General features: G+C 40.5%; 1 protein-coding gene across 50 annotated transcripts in view; it reads left to right on the forward strand.

Moving 5' to 3' along the window:
• Positions 1-17,330, forward strand: part of SORBS1 (sorbin and SH3 domain containing 1) — a 304,222-nt gene that overhangs the window by 84,365 nt on the left and 202,527 nt on the right. The gene's annotated exons all lie outside the window — the stretch shown is intronic.

Raw genomic sequence — 17,330 nt, forward strand, 5'->3', positions numbered from 1 at the left:
GTTTTACCACTGCTTGCTGTGTGAGCACTGACAAATGAATCACTTGAACTCTCAGAGTCACAACTTCTCCATCTGTAAACTGAAGCTAGTACCTACCCTGCTTACTTCACAGGATTATTTTGAGCCTGAAAAGAGTATGTGAAAGTATTTTGAAAAATATGAAGCGCTGTAAGAATATAAAATGTTAATACTTAACTCTAAGACAGAGAGGAGGGCTGGGCTTAAATTATCAAGAGAATGAAACTGGACCTGTGATGTTATTGGGACAGGGAGCTCCCAGGTAAGGGAATTCTCTTGACCAATGGAAGTCAGCACCTTCTCTGCAAAGGAAAGAGTTGTCTGGGGCTGCCCAACCAGTATGAGTCAGAGGTGTGACTTGAACCCAGGTCTGTATCCATTCCAGGCTCCCTTGGTTATCAGCGCTACCAAGCTGTGGGTTCTGACCATAACCACTATAACTAATTCATTCTAAGTAGAGATTTTAGGTTGGCAAAAATATTTTCCTTAAAACAGTTCTGGGAAGCAAGAAGTGAGTACAATTGTTGTCCCTATTCTACACATTAGAAAACCAAGTGTTAGAGAGATAAAGTGCTGAAGGTCATGCAGCTAATAGGTGACAACCGGGATTGGTACCCAGGTCTTCTGATTCTGAAGTTCCAGGTTGGACTTGGAGTCAGGAAGACCTGGGTTCAAATTCTGCCTCAGATACTTCCTAGCTCTGTGACTCTGGGCAAGTCGTTTAATCTTTCTCATCCTCACTTTTCTCATCTGTAAAATGAGCATAAACATCAGTCACATGGTTTTTGTGAACATCAAATTAGATAATGATTGTACCTGGTGCTATATAAATGTCATCATCATCATCATCATTGTGAGGATCAAATGTGGTGCACTTTGCAGACCTCATGGCACCATATAAATGCCAGCTACGGTTTCCCCACATCTTCTCTTTTTTCCAACCCACGCTGGCTGTTATTTCAAAGGAAGAGATTTTCTCTTGAAAGATTAATTAAACTACACTTCACAATTACCTTCCCCTTTATTTGAGATTAGGTAAGTTCACAATTAACAAATGCTCCTCCTCCCCAGAGAGCTACTTAATTGTTCTTTGCAGCAGAGGTTCATTCCTGTTTCTATGACAATTTACAGAGGTAAAAAAACTCCTCTAATCATGACATGCTCTAAGGCCAGAATTAGAACGTGTAAAGGAATTTAGAGCTGTTTGATGAATTGTAGGCCTCTTCTGAGAACTTTGCACTTTTAATTTAGGGGAAGGTGTTTGGGAGGGCTGAGGGAGACAGAAATATCACTTTTCTCCAGTTGGCCACTGTAGTAAAAGGCTTAAGTCTTTGACCAAAGCATCTGCCTTGTTTTTGCTTTCCCCGCCTGAGATCATAGCTATTGGTCAGCTGGGAGAGTCTGCCCCCAGAATGCCTGGGCTATGGCCCTCTGAAGGTCACCAGAGCCTCTGGTCTTCTCTTGGACCTTGGCATTCTCTACCGGAATTCTCCCCATTCTATAATCCTCCCAGTGTTAGGATTTGGGACCAGTCCTTTGGGATTTGATTGGTCTCTCACTTGATGACTTTGACTTTGGTTTTTATTCCCCTAGGCTTCAATCCAGTGTTCTGGGGCACAACTGTGCCTATGATGGCTCCTTTTATGTGGGGAAAATTGGCCCTTGGGAACTGGGTTGGGCTCAGAATGGTGTTGTCTTCAGCAGATCTGGACTTGGGATCAAACTGTTAAGTAGGTGGAGTGGATCTAGGGCATTCCAAACCATTTCTGCTCAATTTCCCCATCTAATCCAATCCAACAAGCATTTATTAACCTCCTTCTGTGTTAAAGGTAAAGACCAAAATTAAATAGTCCCTGCTCTCAAAGAGTTTACATTCTACTGAGGGACACAGTAGAAGGAGTTGCCATATGTAAACAGACAAAACGTGGGTATGATAATGAACATATGTACTACATGGCCACAGGGGACCTGTGGTCTCACTGATGTGGCTTGTCCTTCCAAAGATGAAGATTGCAGCCTGTCTATGCCTGTCCATCCGGAGGGAAGCTCTTCTGTGGCTGCTTACAATTCGATGGGTGTGCATAGCGTTACATATATACCAGCTTAACTTGGTTAGCTTTTTAAAATTTCAACTTGAACCCTTATGTTTGTATGCTTGGTCTTATTTTTTGCATTGATCGTCTGCTTACAGTTGAAAAAAGTAGAAGGAACATTAGCTCCAGGTGTAGTTTAGAGTAGTGGATCTTAAAATACTTAAAAAGGAGATTGCTGTTATTATTTAATTGTGTCCAACTCCATGGAGTTTTCTTGGCAAAGATACTAGAATGACTTTTCCTTCCCTGATACGTCCCCATTTTACAGATGAGGAGCTATGGCAAATAGGGATTAGGTGACTTGCCCAAGGTCACATAGCTATTAAGTATCTGAGGCTGGATTTGAACTCAGATCTTCCTGACTCCAGGCCCAGTGCTCTATCTACTACAATACCTAGCTGCCCAAGGATATTCCACGTCAAAAGAGTTGTTGGAGAATATTGATGAACCCTTTAAGGATCCAATCTGCTACTAAATCCAACTCCCACTAAAAACAACAATAAAAACAAAAACCTAAACTCTGAATCTCCCTTACCGCCTTGTGGGTGTTTTGTACATGCCATGTGCTTACCTAAATGCTTGTTGAGTCATTATCTAGGATTTAGTTGAAAGAAGTGACATCATGAATTAATGGAGACTCTTTTATCAACCATTTCATTAAAGGCCATTAAATCACTGACCAACTGGTAGTTACCTCACTCTAGTTCCAGTTGTGACCCTAACTAGCATTGTGGCTTTGGGCAAGTCACCAAGGTTCTCTCATGTTTTTCATCTTTAAAATGAGAGGATTAGCCTCTATGATCGCAGTGGAGTCCCATCAACTTTAATATTCTGATGCATGTCTCCACTTTTATTCTGGGAAGAAATAATTAAAAAAAAAATGCACTATTCAAATCTCTTCTGGCTAAGTTTATTCATTAGAGATTTGAAGTCCTCCTGGAGGGACAAGTTCCAGTGCAATAGGCAGTTCAACTTTCTCATATTAGCCATGAGATTTTTGTGACCAGATACAAGGCAATAAATAATTTAAGAGACTCTAGAAAGATAGATATCAGGAAACTAGCCATACTCTGGCTCTGTCTCAGTTATCCAGAGTGTTAAAGGAGTCATTGGCTGCTCTCAGGCTTCTGATGATTGGAAAAGACTGATGTCTGAGTAGCTGGATAAGATCATTCGCCATGGGCTAGGGCTTTGATATGAGAAAAGGCAGGAAGTAAATAAGTAAATAAATAAAGTCTTTCTCAAGAGCCCCTAATGAAGTGAACACATGGGATAGACATTTTGTCATGAGAGTTACCAGCAAGAATGACAGAGGACCGAGGATCTCCCCCCCAGCAAGTATGGAGGATGAGTAGGATTTTGTAGAAACCTACAGTGGGTGCATTGTTGTTTCTGTCAGTGACAGGTCATAGTGATGTATGCACAAAGTACAGATTGGTCTCATCATGAGAGGAGAAGGTGAAAAGGCTAGAGGAACTTGCCTCTGTTTTCCAGTATATTAAGGAGGAGAATGAAATGTTCTAGTAAAGAATTAAAGAGGCTTCAAAAGGGTTATTAAACTAAAAGGGCAGACGGAGATCCTGAATTTGCAGGATGGAAGAATGTGACACAGAGAAGGGGAAAAAAAAGAAGGACCAGTGGACTGTTGGAGTTACATAATAAATTTGAAACTTCTCTCAGAGATGGTTATAGGTACATTCAAAGAAGAGGAGACAACTTGATAATGATAATACACAGAATGATAATGCAGACCCACAGTGGCCACCAAAGGATAGAATAGCCAATACTGGAAAGCAGAAAAACAGTGATAGTTGGTAATTCCTTGCTGAGGAGGTCCATTTATTAAAAGGGAAGGGCTTCAGAAGAGAAAAGCAGATTTAGGAAGTCAACAGCTGGTTGAGAAGATGGTATCTGAGAATGAGATTTGTATTTCTGGACCACCACTTAAGATACAGGAATGATGAGTTCTTGGCCATAGATGAAGTGCATCAAAATCCAGATAATTTTGTTTTTTTTTGCCTAGAGTCCCATAAATCTGATCAAGAAGGTTTTTAACTATAAATGGAAAGTGAGGGACTAATTGTTTATATGTATCTGTCAAGCCGGATACCACAGAAAAGAATAACAGTAGAAAGGAACAGTAATTCATTGGAGATAATATCTCTGTGTTCTCAAATATCAATATACGTATGTACAGGCTAGGTGGCACAGTGGATAGAGCACCAGGCCTGGAGGCAGAAAGACTCATCTTCCTGAGTTTAAATCTGACCTCAGATACTTGCTAGCTGTGTGACCTTGGACAAGTCACTTGAACCTGTTTGCCTCAGTTTCCTCATCCGTAAAATGAGCTGGAGAAGGAAATGGCAAACTACTCCAGTATCTTTGCCAAGAAAACCCCAAACGGGGTCAGAGAGAGTCAGAGGTGGCTGAAAAATGGCTGAACAACAACAACAAATGTGTTATAAAGAAAGTGAACTAGAGATCTTAATTCAAAGAGGAAAATTTAACTACTGAGACTCAGCAAAATGGTACTCTTGACTGGAATGTGCCTCTGCAAGAGAATACCTTATTCAAAAGGAACAGGTTTATTTATATAAAAGGAGTAGTTGGATAATATTGAAATGGGAAAAAAATTATACTCATGTGAAGAAATCCACAAACTAGAGAAGAGTATGAATGAATGAATGAATGAATGAATAAGAAAACACAGTCTTACTGTGTGTCTGTTTTCAATTCTGGGGATATAAATAGAAACTTGAGACAGGCCCTCCCCTCAAGGAGCTTGCTATATTTATAGGGAAGTATAGACCAGGGAGGGGTATTTTGGTTGGGAAAATCACTAGCAATGATTATAATAAAAGGCTTAAATCCTCCAGGGAGGGAATGATCTCTGGTCGGAGGGTAAAGCATCAGGGGAGTTAGTGAGAAGCAACATATTCATAGCTGTGCACCCAGCTAGAAAGAGAAAATAGATGAGGTTTTCAGAAAACAGATCACAAACCTAACACAGAAACATGCGGCAGTGATGAAACATCCCTGTTAAAAGCAGAGTTGCTTATAAATTCTGGCATTAACATAATGATAATTTCATTTTTCAAAATGTAGAAAAATTGATGAAGATAACAACTATTCTGGATGGGATTTAATGAAGGAAAGAATTGGTTGCTGCCAGTTAAATGCTATCTAGATATTTTTTTTAAAAGAAGAGTGTAATGCTTGCAAACTAGAGGCTTGTCATCAATTCCTGGAAACATTCTAGAACATACTTTTAAAGGGCTCAATCACAAACATTAATTTAGAAAGGGAAGAAGGGATCACTGAGAGCTAACATGACTTTACCAAGAATAATCATATCAGACTATTTCACTGTATGGACAGGGTTACTAGACTAGCAACATGGACAAGCAGGTAAGATGTTGATTTAGAATCGGAAAGTCCTGAGTGCTAGCTGACCTTTGTGCTAATTGTGTGACCATGAGCAAATCACTTAACCTCTCTGAAGCTCAAGCAACTCTCTAAGATAGTAATTTATAGATTAGTTGCAATCAGCATTAGTGGAGGGAATTTCTACTCATGACATCACAGGTCTTTGACATACTAGTGAATTGGGTAGGCTGGTATTTCAGGGGAATGTTGTGTACATAGGATAGGTGGATTTAAGCAAGGTGTTTGACAAAGACTTTTATGTTATCCTTATAGATAGAGTATACAGATCTTGGTAGATAATAGTGTGGTTACATAGATTTGGAGTTGCTTGAATGTCTAGATGCAAAAAAAAATGTTCATTAATGATCATTGTCACCTTAGAGAGGAGTGCTATATAAATCTGATCTTGGCTGTAGGCTGTTCTACAGGGTTTTTTAAAAATTTTTTTTTAAATCAGTGACTTGGATGAAGGCATATGAAATATGCTTATCAAATTTACAAGTGACATCAAGCTGAGAGAGAGATAGCTAATATGTATAACAGATTTGGAATCTAAAAAAAAAGATGTCAACAAGCCAGAGTGCTGTATTAAATCTAATAATATGAAATTTGACAGAGATAAATGTTATTTTCAGTCATTTTTCAGTTATGTCTGACTCTTTGTGACCCCATTTGGGGTTTTCTTGGCAAAGATGCTGGAGTGGTTTGCCATTTCCTTCTCCAGCTCACTTTACAGATGAGGAAACTGAAACAAACCAAGTTAAGTGACTTGACCAAGGTCACAAGGTACTAAGTGTCTGATGCTGAATTTGAACTCACATCTTTGTGATTCCAGGCCCAGCTCTCTATGCACTGCACCACCTAGCTGCCCCTAGAGATAAATATAAAGCCCTACAATTGGGTTAAAAAAATTCACTTCACAAGTGCAAGGTGTGATTGATAATGGTCTTTGTGAGGAAAACCAGAGAGGTTTAGTGGATGGTGAACACAAGATGAGTCAGTAGAGCAACGTAGCAGCCAAAAAAGGCAGCACAATCAGAGGTTGCTCTGAGAGGAAGAGTATCTACAAGAGAGGTGATGGGCACATTATACTCTGCCTGCTTAATACCTCATCTATGGTGTTATTTTCAGTTCTGGGTGCCATGTTTTAGGAAACACATTGATAAACTGAAGAGGTCAGCCATTTTGGCCTTATGAGATTGAGATTGTGTGAAATAACATGAAGATGTTTAGCCTGGAGAAGAGAATACTTGGGGGGACAGGACTGCTATCTTTAAGTAATTGAAGGGTTGTCTCAGGGAGCAAGGATTAGGCTTGTCCTGCTTGACCCTAGAGGGCAGAGCTGGGAGCATTGGATAGTAGCTCCCAAGAGGGGGCTTGGTGTGGAAAAAATTCCTAACAATTAGAGCTATTGAAAAATGGGATGGGTTGTCTCGGGGGAGCCTCACTGGAGATCTTTAAGCAAGTGTTAGATAAATATATATACATATATATATGTGTGTATACATATATATATATATGTATACACACAGACATATTAGTTCCATTGTATGAGGGGATTCTTGTTCAAGTACAAGTTGGGACAAGATGGCCTCAAATCCCTTCTAACTCTGAGGTTCTAGGAGTTAGGACCCTGTTCATTGTCCCTAGCTTTGCCTGCCACTGTGGAAAATTTCAAACCCTTTTTCCTATAGCTGCCTCCTGCCCCTGCCTGTTAACAAATTATGAGAGAGCCTTTAGAGTGAGTGGACTGAATGTCAGAATGGGAGTGAGCTTGGTTATTGATGGCTTCCAGAACAAAATGCCACAATTTGTAGAGCTTTTTGGATGTCACATGAGTGATGAATTCACTGAGACCCTTGGAAGGGATTCTGTCTGGACAGTTTCAGTAAGTGGCAACTCAGTGTAGCTTCTCTTGTGACAGGTCTTATGAAGCTGTTGCATTGATGAGTGTAAATAGAGGTTTCCTTTCCCGAGGCTCTGTTAAGGGCCAAGGGGTAATGCTCTTCTGCCAAAGCAGCTGAATCATACGGCAAATCAAAATCATTCAGTATAGCAATGATCTCTCATAGGTCTTTGGCATTTCTCCAAGACTTTTTTGAACAAGTAGGTTGTTGTATCACAGCCACCGATTGCATATAAAAATAAGATATTTTATTCCTTCTTGTGACTATAACTTAGGGAGGGAAAAGTACATTTTTCTTCCCCTCCACCCACCCTAATTTCCTGGTTCCACCGTAGGCTGTCTCCAAAACAAGGGGTATCTCGACATCCTCTCCAGCAATTATAGCACATTCACGGGAAGAAGACATCTCAATAGTCATATTTGATGAATTTGGCATCAGCATCATTAGATGCCTGCTTTGCAGCCATGCTCTCATCATGAAATCCCTTCATCAGCAGAGAGATGAGTCATTCTTTGTTTATCTTATGCCACAAGAATTTCCCTTGTCCAAAGAGTGCAGTCACGCTTTCATCAAATATCGTTTCTGCCGAGGTGGGCTCAAGGGAACGCCCGTGTCATTGTGCACTTTTATACTGACCACCAAAGTTCATGATCCAAATAAAGCCATCGTACCTCCGAATTTCCTGGGGAAGGGTTCATCCAACATGCCTCAAACTGCACAGTGGGGCCGGCACTGACAATCCTTTTATAGTAGATATTCGTGTTGATAGCAGGGGCAGGAAGTAGAGGATTTCCCCCTTTATCTTCTGTAGTCTGAATAAGATCACGTAGTATAGTTTTATTGTTTTTTATATGTATTAATTTTGCTGAAAATGATGACTTGTGGATTACGCCTAACCGGGATTGACTACCTGGTCGTTTTTTCTCTTCAATACGTGTTCCTACAACAAAGCAAAGAATAAAAGTGAGAGAAAGGTCATAGATAAGGAGCTGAACAGACTTCTGAAAACTTCCTTGAGAACAGGGCCTGTCTTTTATCTCTCTTTGTATCCCTAGCACTTAACACTGAGCCTGGCACATAGTAGGCACTTAATAAATGTTTATTGACTGACTTACATCTAGTTTAACCCCTACCCATTCCCCCTTGTTTTCCAGTTGAGGAAACTGATGCCCAGAGAGATTAAGTGACTCTCCCAAAGTAAGCCATCTTGATAGTTAGGTGGCACAGTCAACAGAGCATTGGGCCTGGAGTCAGGAAGACCTGAGTTCAAATCCAGCCTCAGAAACTTAATAGCTAGATGACAACTGGTAAGCTGTCTGCCTTGGTTTCCTCAGTTGGAAAATGGTGATAGTAACAGCACTTGCCTCCTAGGATTATTGTGAGAATTAAAGGAGATAATATTTGTAAAGTGCTTAGCCCAGTGCCTGGCCCAGAGTAGGCACTTAATAAATTCTTTTTCTCTTCCTTTTCCTTCTCCAAGGTCATACAAACAGAAGTGAGATTTGAACCCAGGTTCTCTAACTCCAGAGTCAGTGTCCAATGCATTGTTCCATGTTGCTAGTTTTAGATGGTTTCCCAGAAAAGGAAATCTCTACTAATACAGATCAGTAGACTTGCTTTACAAAGACCACTACAAGAGGAGGGAAGCAATTTTAAAGTTTTATAATGTACTTTATGTTCAGCTAATTGAGAAAATTGGACATGTGAACTATAGACAAAAATCATATTGGGTAAAACCCCTATAAAGTAAGGAGTCTTTCCACTTAGACTGTTATTTTATGGCATCTCCCTCACTGGGCTTTTGTGAGGTTCAAATGAGATAATGTATGTAAAGCTCTTTGCAAAACTTAAGGAATTATATGTCAGTCATTATTATGATTCCATGTTAAAGGGCTCACACAATCAAACCATTTTGATTACAGGCAATGTCCAGGAAAGCATAGTAATTTACTTATGAATAAATTACACACAACACTTTTCACATATCATTGGACTTTAAATCTGCAAATGATATTTTAAGAAGGTGTACATTTAGATATCTTGAGAATCTGGGGATTTTCTATTGTTTTAGAATTTCTGGAAATTTAAAATTTTTACCTTTAAGACTCTAACCCTTTTAGTATTTTATTTTTCCCCAGTTATCTGTATAAACAATTTTTAATTTTTGTTTTTAAAACTTTGAATTCCAAATTCTCTCTCTTCTTCCCTCCCTACCTCACCTCATTGAGAAGACAGGAAATTTGATACAGGTTATAGCGTATCCATAATAAGACTCTAACTCTTAAGAATTTGTATGACTATTCATTTCTTTTGCAATTTTTCCATTATTTTATTATGCAAATGAGCCTAAATCCTGCTACCCTTTCCCATTCTATTTTTATTCCATGATGCTGTGATTTTTTTTTTTACCTTTCATAGGTTTCTTCTCAGTTTTATTACCACTCGTGGCCTTCTAAGTCTAAGCAGTAGTAGAGAAAAGTCAATGAAGTTATTTTTCTTAAAATCACATTGTGCTGAAATGAATGTTTTTAATTACAAATTAATTACAAATTACAATTAATTACAAACACTCAGAGTTTTAATTTAGGCTACGTTAAGGGTCATGATATAATGGAATAGGGATTCTAATTTCTAATTTAGCATGTTTGTGATAATATCATGGGCCTTTTGAGAAAATTTTTTTTTCTTCTAATGTTACAACTGGCCATATGAAGGGTCTAATCTTATAGAGTTCCCAGGAGTTCCTCTACAGTTTCATTTAGGAACATTAAAAATAAATGCAAGAATTAGGAAAACACTATATACAATGACCATCACAATATAATGTAAACAACACTAGAAAGCTAAGGAACTCATGTTCATTGCGATCATTAGTTATACTTCCGGAAGCTGAAAGATGAAACACATTTCCCAGTTCTTGGGAAAGAAGTGGGGGAATAAGGGTTGTTATCTACTTTGTCAGATGTGGTCTTTTGGTTGCTTGGTTTTACTCATTTTCTTTGTTACAGAGGGTAGTTTAGTGGAAGGGGTGAGATATGATATATTGGGAGATACTGCTCTGCCCTTGACTTGGTTTCCCTCTTCTGCTGGACAGGGGAAAGATTGCTTCTTGAGAGCAAGAGAGTAGGGGAAAGCTATATTTCTCTGGTTGTTCTTTCAAGAAAAACTTGCCACCTTCTTCCCTTTATCTGACCTAGATCCTAGTTGCCCATGACAATAATTACTCATATCTAAAGCATTTTAAGGTTTGCTGACTGTTTTCCTCACAGGAATCTGTGAAGTAGGCCATGTAAGTATTATATCTTTGGGGGGAAAAAGACAACAATAACATTTTAAACAAAATAAAGATAACTTTAACCTGTAGAGGGTGGGAGTCGGGGTCGATTTAGTCTAGAAGATGTCATTTAAACCTCAGAGATGCTTGTTTTAAGGTCTCAGGTAACAGATTTACATTCTAGAGATAACACACTTCTTTGTAGTCTGACTTCTGACCTCCTCATTCAACAGAAAACAGAAACAGCTCTTTCCTAAGTTACTAATGATCTCTTAATTGCCAAATCTAGTGATCTTTTCTTGATCCTCATTCTTCTTGACTTCTCCACAGATTTTTGGCAATCTCCTGAACATCCTCTTCTTCTGGATACTCTCTTTTCTCTAGGTTTGTGTAACGCTGCTCTCTCCTTCTTTACCCGCCTCTTCTTACCTGTTCGACCTCTCCTCTGTCTCCTTCACTTGATCTTTATCCAGGTCAATGCCTGCTAACTGTGGGGGTCCCCTAAAGCCCTATTCTGGGCCCTCTTCACTTCTCCCTCTATATTGTTGCACTTGGTGATCATATCAGCTCCTATGGTTTCAATGATCACCTTTATGTAGATGATTCTCTGATCTGCTGGCCAGTTCTAACCTCTCTGGTGACCTCAAGTCTTGTCCAACTGCCTTTGGACATCTCAAACTGGATGTCCCGCAGATATCTTAAACCCGACATATTAAAAATCAAATTTATTATCTTTCCCCAAAAACTTTCTCCTCTTTTTAATTTTTCTATTCTTTTGGAGGGTACCTGCCACCATTTTCCTGGATACCCAGGCTGTCATCCTTGACTGCTTACTTTCTCTTAGAGTCATATCGAATCATCGAGTCCTGTTGTTTTTACCTCTGTAACAGCTCTCATATATGCCCCCGTCTCTTCTGACACTGTAGCCACCTTGGTGTAGGACCGCATGACCCCAGGCTTGCTCTCTTGCAGTACTAATCTGCTGTTTGGTTTCCTGGCCTCATATCTCTTCCCTGCTCCAATCCATCCTTCACTTGGCCATCAGATTGATCTTCCTAAAATGCAAGTCTGACCCTATCACACACCACACACCCTCCATTCAACAAACTCCAGTGGCTCCCTATGGCTTCTGGGATCAAATTTAAAATCCTCTGTTTGACTTTTGAAACTCTTTACATCCTGGCCCCTTCCTGCCTCTCTAGTCTTCTTATGCCTTCCCATACTCAGATCCAGTAACACTGGGGTCCTTGCTATCAGACGCACAGGAGACTCCATTTCCCAACTCGAAGCATTTTCCTTGGCTGTCCTCCATGCCTGGATCTCTCTCCCTCCTCATCTCTCCCTCCTGGCTGCCTTCATGTCTCAGCTAACATCCCACCTTCTGCAAGAAGCCTTTCCCAGTCCTCCTTACTCCTAGTACCTTCCCTTTGAGACTGCCCTCAATTTATCCTGTCCATATCTCCTCTGTACATAGCTGTTTACATGTTGTCTCCCTCATTAGATTGTGAGCTCCTTGAGGGGAGAGTTTGGTTCTTTGTATTCCCAGCATCTGGTACAGTGCCTAGAAAATAGTAGGAGCATAATAAATGCTAGTTAATTAACCGACATCAGTGATAGAAATGAGAAAAAGGAGTGCTCTCAATGAGTATCTCTGAATTTGTGTATGTAGAGTCAAGTCCTTACCTCTTTCTGCCTGTTTACATTAACTCATTATGTACATCATTTCCTCTGCTCTTGTGGACTCAGTTAGCTCTAGTTCATTTTGACTTGTGAAGAATATATTTCCTTCCTTTTAGGTCATTTCCCTGTGTGTGAAATTGGATTTTGAATCGCTGAAGGGGACAGGCACCATATCTTTTATTGTTCTTGTACACTGTTTAATAAACACTTTGGCTGAGGCAATGAATGATTGATTTAATTTCCCCCCTTTGTGAGGAGAGCAGGGATTTAAAGGTACAGCCACCCCTACCTATGCCCTGATTACAGCATGAAATGGGAGGTCTGCTGACAATTGATCGACTATTAATTATGTGAAAATCAGTAGAAAGGAAAGATGGGAACTGTTAGTCCTCTTCTTAGCAACCAATTATAGCTTAAAGTTACAATGCTATGTTATCTCATTCCTCTCTTAGAGGAAGAATATGTCCCGGCCAACTTAGCATCTTTCCTCTGCTCGGTGCCAAGTATACAACCACCCTTACCTCACTGTTTCCTTTTCCTTTTCCTGGTTTGTCCCAGTTTATCTTTTGTGGGATGAGTATCAGTAACTGTTACTAAGTAAATATGGAAAGGTCTCTGGATTAGGTAATCTGAGATTAGACATTTTGAACAGTTAAAGGTCTCCTCAAGTCTCTGCCCTTTCTCCCATCCTTGCTGCTATCTAAAGACTTCCCAGCCCCTTGGCACATCCTACCTACTAAAAGAGAGATTAGCAGGCATTTATGAAAAGCCTGAGAGACCAAGGAGTCTCTCCTTGAGATTGTGATCTGATTAGAAAAATTGAAAGAACATCCCAAAAGGGAGAATATAGAATCAGGATATAACTATGTTCAGATTAAGACCTCCATGAGAGGCAGCTTGGTGTAACGGGATGACCAGGGGAATTTGGAGTCAGAAGACCTAGACTTGAAGCCGGATTCTGACACCTATTCATGTTGTGGCCCTTAGCTTCTCTGCTCCTCAGTTTCCCTCATTTTAAAATGAGAAGCACAATGACAGTAGCTGACATTTGTAGTTCTTTAATTGCATTTCAACCTCAGTTATGTGAAGTAGTTTCTACAGAAATCTAATCCTCATTTTTTTTTTAGCCTAGGAATGTGAACGCCAGGGAAGTGACATGATTTGTCCATGGTTGTAAAACTAGTCAAGGTCAGAACCAGGGTCAAACCTTAGGGCTCTCCTAAGTCCAGGGCAAAACTCTGTCCACTGCACCATGCTGTGAAAACAGTACTTGCTTGACCCAACTCCCAGGTTGTCATGTGGGAAGAGTTTTGTAAACCGGAGAGCTATGTATGTGTTCTTAGGAATTTTTTTTTTGGAGAAGGGAAGGAGAATCGTAGCAAGGTTGAATCATAGACTGCTAGAGCTGGAAGGAACTTCTATTCGAAGGCCCTAATTTTTACAGAGAGAGGGACTTTGCGTATAAATGCTCTGATACAGGAATTGTCAGATTGAAAGTGGAGAACAGCATGTAGTCCAGGGAGACTGGAATGCCTGAAGGGGTGTGGTATAAAATATGGCTGGAAAAGTAAATTGGAGCCAGACTGTGAAGAGCCATGAATGCCAGAAAGGATAAGGTATCTCTATTTTATCTATTAGACAGTGAGGAGACACTACCAGTATTTGAGAAGGGTAGAGATGTGATCAGACTTGATTTGTAGCAGCAGCCCCAGGGCCATTTTGGCATGAGATTCTATGGTGTGGACACACTGGTATTCCTTACAGCAAGTCACCCCCATAGGTCTTCACACGTCACTGGGAGAACTATAGCCACTACCTACCACTGCTCTGAGGGCAGAATACTGAAAAAGTGGAAAGAAAATAGCAGAGCAAGTGCCAACCTACGGGCATGAGATGCTGACATTGGATTGTGGGTGGCCATTCAGGTGGGACAGGTTCCCATTTGCTGCCTGGTTCTGATTTGGATGTCCATCACTGTTTAGGTGAGGTAGGTTATTACTGAGTTAAACATTATTGGATTCTGAAATTGGACATCTCATGGATATCTTCAATACGACTTGTCTGAAACTGAACTAATTTTCCTCCTTCAACCCCCAAACCCCTCCTTTTTAGCTTTGTATTACTGTCATCATCCTTTTACATCATCTATTACATCATCCTTCTAGTCATCCAGGCTTGCGACATCAACTCCTCAATCTCACTATGGCAGGCCACCTGCCTGCAACACTCCTTTGTGCCTCCTGGAAACAAATACAATAGAACTTAGATAATGTTAATATGTGATTTTCTAAGTCAAAATATGGTCCCAGGGATCCTTGTGTAGGGTTAGGGTACTGGCCCCTTATTTCTATTTGAATTTGACACCACTGGTGGAGAGTATCCAAAGGAATGCAACCACAGTGGTGATGGGCCTTGGGCCCTTGACATCTGAGGATTATTTGAAGGAACTAATAAGTTAATAAACATATCTTAACATTTATTAAGTGCTTGCTATGTGCCAGGCACTGTGCTAAGTACTGTGGATACAAAGAAAGGCAAAAGGCGATCTCTACGCTCAAGGGGCTATAAGGTTAATGGGGAATAAGATCTTCCCCACCCATCAACAGGCCTCATGTGAAGCTCATTAAGGGAAGCTTGCTTGCTTGTGGGAAGGCTTACACACCTTTTGTTAATTTGTAATTAGGCACTGAGCCTATTAGCTGAAAGAACATATATTCTGAGAGGTGATCTTTTGCTTTGGGGGCTTGCTTATGAGAAAGATGTTGTGATTCCCTGGTCGAGACTCTGAGTGGCTCTATGTTCAGAGCTCCCCAACTCCTCAGAGGTAAAGGTGCTGTAGATTCAGTGGTGGATGTAAAGCTTTGATTCAGGCAGCAGAGCCTCATCTGTTGGCCTTTATTTCTCTGTTCTACATTATTCTCTGTTTGTATGTTATGCAATTAAAAAAGATTGTTGACCCCCTGAAACAACTATCTTTCCTTAGTAAAGCCGACAAAAGAACCTGCCCTAGCAGCCATCCTGGGTGTGCCGGTGTGGTTGCCATTACAGGAGCTCACAGATTTAGCTTAGAGAAAAGGTCAGGGGAGACATGATAGCTGTCTTCAAGTATTTTCAGGTCTGTCCTGGGGAGGAGGGATTCGGTTTATTCTTTGTGGCCCCGAAGGGCAAGCCAGAAGCAATGGGTGGAAAGCACAAAAAGGCCAATTTAGACTTGATGTTGGGAAAAAACATCCTAAAAATTTGAGCTGTTTCTGAGTGGGATGGGCTGCCTTGAGAGGTAATTAATGGTGTCTCTTTGGGGCAGACACCAGGCAAACAAATGCTTGGTGTAGTGAGGATTCCTCCATGGGTTGGATTAGAGGGACTCTGACATCTCTTCCAACTCTCAAATTCTGTGCTCTGGGTTCTAATCCTGACTGCCGCCTACTTACTACCTATATGTGGCTCAGAGTCAGTCATCAGACTTCTCTTGGTCTCAGTTCTTTCATGTATAAAGTGACAGTGTTAGACTAAGTGGCACGTGTGGTCCTTTTCTTTCATCACTGAAATTCTGTAATGTGCCCTAGATCAGCATGGGCTGATCAGGCAGGGAAGTCTGGGAGCTGTGTGCTTTTTCTGATCCAGAGTTTTGAGGATTTTGTATCATGTGTGAGCTCTATGTGTGAATGTTTAATTCCTGGAATAGATTTCTGCATCAGAGAATGTGGAGGCAGTAGTAATCAGGAATGAAAGGTGACGAATCTAGAAACGCTCATTTTAAGTGATAGGCAATGAGTTGTTCACACGGGGTGTCAACTCAGATGCTTCACTAATTTAGAATGCCTTTCCCTGCAATCAGTCCCCATTGTTTTACTTGAAAATCGCTAGGAACTGGGCATAGTGTCACTGGCAGTTTTGGAAGTAGGGCTAGGCGTATCGAAGGTCACATCACACTACACTCCAAGACTGATTTTACGAATGAACTTGGAGGCTGGGACTTTTACGGGTCCCGGGAAAATAGGACCTTGGGGTCAAGATCAACTAATGAATTCCATCCCACTGATAAGCAGGATAAAGGGAACCAGGCAGCAGCTGAGCTTAGGGAGGGAGCAGAGGGGCTTGAGTATCTGGGATAAGGAAACATTTGGGAGGTGTCATTTAAAGGAAGGGGACAGAGGGAAGCTTCCTTAAGATTCTACTGATAACTCCCAGATTTATAACTCAGGACGAGATGAGTAACTTCTCTATTTCTCTGGCTGGGACCACCCTGTGAGCTCCAGGAGTGGGCTCCCCTGACTGTGTTGAGATGAAATTAAGTCATCTTAAATGTCTGAATCTGGTTTATGGGTTTGTCTATAGAATGAACATCAGCCTACAGCAAAAACTAATTAATTCAGTCTCCAGTTCATGAGCTAGACATTCACATATAGAATTATAGATGCCAGAATTGGAAGAGACCATTGATTAAGTCATTTAGTTCAATCTTCTCATTTTACTGATGGGGAAACTGAGGTTCCCAAGAACCTCATGATAGACCTGAGATTAGAAACTGGGTCTCAAAATCTCACTGGCTAGAACATTTTCCTTTCTAATGGGCAATTTCAGGTCTTCACTATTTTGGAAAGAAAGATTGACTCAGCAAATAAAGTATAAATAAGATTGCCAGAAGGCTGTTTACTTCAGAAAAGCTGTCTTCAAGCACTTTCATAACTACTTGAGCAACAGTCATTTGCATGCAAATAATGAATGTGCTAATTAAAAATTCTTCTGAAGTCTTCATTAATGGCAGATCGGGCATTTTACTGAGGCTCGTTTGGAAGCTGACTGAGTTGCTGAGTCCACTTCGGAAGGACTCAAATTGCATTTCTTTAAGACTATCAACTCAGATGTTTCACTGAGTGAGAATGCCTTTCCCTGCAATTATTCCCTGTTGTTTTACTTGAAAATCATTAG

The sequence above is a fragment of the Trichosurus vulpecula genome, chromosome 8, assembly GCF_011100635.1.
Source record: "Trichosurus vulpecula isolate mTriVul1 chromosome 8, mTriVul1.pri, whole genome shotgun sequence".
NCBI lineage: Eukaryota > Metazoa > Chordata > Mammalia > Diprotodontia > Phalangeridae > Trichosurus > Trichosurus vulpecula.